This window comes from Lactuca virosa, chromosome 4, assembly GCF_052849685.1.
Source record: "Lactuca virosa cultivar CGN04683 chromosome 4, Lactuca_virosa_CGN04683_v6, whole genome shotgun sequence".
NCBI classification, from domain to species: domain Eukaryota; kingdom Viridiplantae; phylum Streptophyta; class Magnoliopsida; order Asterales; family Asteraceae; genus Lactuca; species Lactuca virosa.
In genome coordinates, this window is record NC_136429.1 from 187902333 (window position 1) to 187906746 (window position 4414).

Consider the following 4414-nt stretch of genomic DNA (forward strand, 5'->3'; position numbering starts at 1 on the left):
TGACGGGGCCAACACTTGGGTTAAAGGATTCTCTCATGGTTCACCTCTCACCCTTATCTCATGGTCTATATCACCTCTCATCATTTTTTTTGTCACACAACAACTATGCCATCTACCCATGTTTTAACCAACACATTTTGTTGATATAAAATACATATACAGTTTAAATCATTTAAAACATGTATAAGAATCTTTCACCCAGCACAGACGGCAAGCATACAGACAATATGCACACATAACATGTAATGTATATTAAATACTTCATATCTATGTGTAAGATGAAAGTAACTATGCACTCACCTGATAAGGTGGTGACTCCGTACTCGGACAACACTTCGTTATCTCAAAACAATTTCCCTCCGACAAAACCTAGTATCATTACGACTAGAGTTTAGTCTTATATTCACCGAGACTAATTAATAGTCTAACTATTATTAATATTATATAAGCGTTAAACAATACTCTTCACCCACTATGTACAGACAGGGGCCAGACATGAAACACCGGAGGGTAGGATCATTTTGGCATATAGCACTTCTGAATCCAGCAACCCAAGCGGCCCTCCAAACCAGATTCCCCGTACCGCGAGTGGTTAAAAAGATATTATAACGACACTTATATAACTCATAATAATAGCCCAAACACTTATTATAAGGTCCTAATTACATTACTATATTAAAACATAAGCTATACTAAAGATAGGGTATGCATAGCTCAATTACAGCTGGTTTCTCGAAAACCGGGCTTCGCTGGAGCGGCGTTCCTGAGCAGAAAGGCTCTTTTCTCGAGACTCCGGGAGCCTCGAGGCTTCCTTCGGGTGTTAAGGGGTTTACCTAGACTTTAGGGGGCTTAAGGGGGGCTAGAGAGAAGTTTTAGAGAGAGAAAGTAGAATGGGATGGTGTGAGGAAATGGTTTCACCTGGCACCTCTATTTATAGGGGGCTGGAGGTCAATTCACGTCGTGAACCATAAATTCACGTCGTGACCAGCTGGAGACACCCAGGCACAACCTGGTGCTGACACGTGGCATCACACACAGGGTGGAAATCAACCGATTTTCAAAAATTCATAACTTTCGCATACGAGCTCCGTTTTCGACGTTCTTTATATCCACACGTAGGTAAAAATAATATCTACAACTTTCATTTTGACTTCGTCGGCTAATTCTCGACTGATCTTAAATTTAACAGTACGAGGAGATTATACTGTTAAATGTCCGCGTCAAATTCATAACTTCTACATACGGACTCCGTTTTCGTTTGTCTTTTTACCGTTGAGTTCCTATTAATGAGATCTTCAACTCGCATTTAGGTCGCATAGACTAAAAACCTCTCAATCTAAAATTCGAGTTACTGGTCGTGCACTGCTATGCCAAATCTTTGAAAATCTATAACTTCCTCATACGAAGTCAGATTTGGGCGTTATTTTTTTTGTATGTTCTTGGTTTAACGTATATTACAAGTTTTGTTTAGATTTCTAAGGCTAAAAAGTCCTCCATTGTAAATTCGCTATTTACGTCTCCCGGTGTCGTGCCGGTTTTTCCGAAAAACTTCGACGGGTCATAACTTCTTCGTTATAACTCGGATTTCGGCGTTCTTTATATGTACGGAACCCTTGTAACATATACTAACACTTGGAAAAGATTAATCCTTCTAAATAATATTCCATCAAAAACTCATTTTTGATGCTTATTGTCTCTAAATTGACTAGCCCGGATCTCCGAGCGTTACAATTATCTTCCCCTTAGGATGATTACGTCCCGAAATGATCAACAAAACAGGGAAGTACTATGACTCCATACGTTATCTCTTCATCCTAGGTAATAATCATAACTTCTTTGTTCCTTTGAATGAGTATCTAACTCTTGGACTCCTTGACTGCAGGTGGTGCTCGATCTTGCACTATCTCCCTATCTCACGTTAGACTCCAAATTATGACCTTCAAGTCACAATATCGATCCTCACTGGATACAAACTTAAGATAAGTTCTTTTATTACTACAATGGAACGATGTTTCATATTCTAATGACCTATCATCGTATGTTGCTTAGACTCAGGTCTCTTAGAGTCTTCCAGAACAGACTATACTTTCCTTCATGTTCTAATCTCATCTTAAAAGGTAGCATTTCTAGCTACAAGCAACCGTCGCGATACCTCTATTGATCGCTTTGATTAATTCTTCCGGCTAAAGTCAGGTGCAACATCGAACTTGGTTCTCGGAACCACGTAACATACTCATCGTAGTCAGACTCAATTTGGTATGACCACTAGGGTCGGAATAACAATCATCTTCTTAATATTTACCGAAACAATGGTAACGACATACTTGAATAAAACGAAATCAATTACTAGCTCCTTGGTAACCTTGTGACTTTCCCTGATCCAAGTGTGAGTCCTGTGCTTCCGGTAGTATAGGCCTCTACTACCTTTCACACCTACTCATACTCGTCCAAGTATTGTCTCGTAGTTCTCCAAGTCATTATCACAAAAACAATTTTAACACATACAAATGTGTCTAAACAATCATATAATTTTCCCTAGACTCTACTAGGACTTCTTCCATGCGTATCTTCAATCACCCATTCTGCTTTAACTCGGTTGTCAGACGATGGGATAACTTCATGGATTATACCAAAAATCTTTGTTTTTGCTAATCGAAAGTGTACTTCTCCCGTACTAGACGTATTATTTATTAGACGCATTCTAAAGGCAAGATATCACTCTTACGATATCTTCTGATAGGTATCATTTACTATCGTAAGCCTTCTCATTTCCTCCATTTACTCAATTCACTACAAGTCTTCACCATGATGTTCTGCACACCAAATCAATCGTTTGGTGTATCGAGACGAGAATATAGATAACAGAAGGTTTAGACGCATATTCTTCCTTATGACTTCGAAAAATTACATGCTAGTTCTAATATCGTAATTAAACGTTTAGAAATCTGAACACATAAAATTTCCAGATCCGGTCGGCAACAGACCATAGATCCGATCAAACGATAGCATCGTAAAACATCACAATTCATTAACACATAAAAGCATGTTAGGCATTTTCCATAAATTTTCTAGTGCTTGTTTCTATTCAGGTGTATTACCTAAAATTTATTAGACACACTCCTCACCATCATTTCTTAGCATTCTAAGCTTAAGTCTAGAAATAAATTCTTATTCCTAGTTCGCTTAAACTAATGCTCTGATACCAATTGTTACATCCCCATTTTCACGGCCAGAAAAGACCTATTTTCTTTATGCTTTAGAAAAAAAAATCAGAGTACTTCTTTTAATAAAAATGTTGCGGAATTTGTTCCCAGAAAAAACATGATAAATGTGTTATTAAAGCATTTCTGAAGAAATGTATTTTATTCATTTAAAAATATTGGGATGTCATCGTCAATACAGAAACATAAGCATAAACAGAACTTACATTCATTATCACTAGTGATTTATATCTCCTTAATCTCTCAGTGTAATGTAACTTCATATCAACACCTGGTGAGTACATAGGGTTTTCAACCCACAATAATATAATTATTATGTTTAAACATCAAACAATCAACCCAATTACCCATCCCCATTATCTTCTTTACTCTCAAGGATCCACCCTAAGAATCGACTACTCCTCGTTAATTCATTCCTAAGGATCATCCTAAGGAAACTGCACGAAATCCATCGTTTCCAGGGTTTACTCAGTACACACTAAGTCGCATAGTCGCCAGGGTTTAGGCACTAAGTCTCATAGTCGCCAGGGTTTATACAACAGGCACTAAGTCGCATAGTCGCCAGGGTTTAGGCACTAAGTCTCATAGTCGCCAGGGTTTATACAATAGGCACTAAGTCGCATAGTGGCCAGGGTTTAGGCACTAAGTCTCATAGTCGCCACAGTTATCTCGTTTATCGACAGTATCGTTTCCGAGAATCCACTCACAATACATGTCAATGGGTTTTTAGAGTACAACTGGTGAATACACAGTTCAAATACACCTACACGTTGCGAGCCTACTAGTGTTCCACTGGAGTGTCTAGAATAGTCTGTGGTTGTTATCCATACTCTGCTAGATGACGGGGCCAATACTTGGATTAAAGGCTTCTCTCATGGTTCACCTCTCACCCTTATCTCATGGTCTATATCACCTCTCATCATTTTGTTTTTGTCACACAGCAACTATGTCATCTACCCATGCTTTACCCAACACATTTTGTTGATATAAAATACATATACAATTTAAATCATTTAAAACATGTATAAGAATCTTTCACCCAGCACAGACGGCAAGTATACAGACAATATGCACACATAGCATCTAATTTATATTAAATACTTCATATCTATGTGTAAGATGAAAATAACTATGCACTCACCTGATAAGGTGGTGACTCGGTACTCGGACAACACTTCGTTATCTCAAAACAA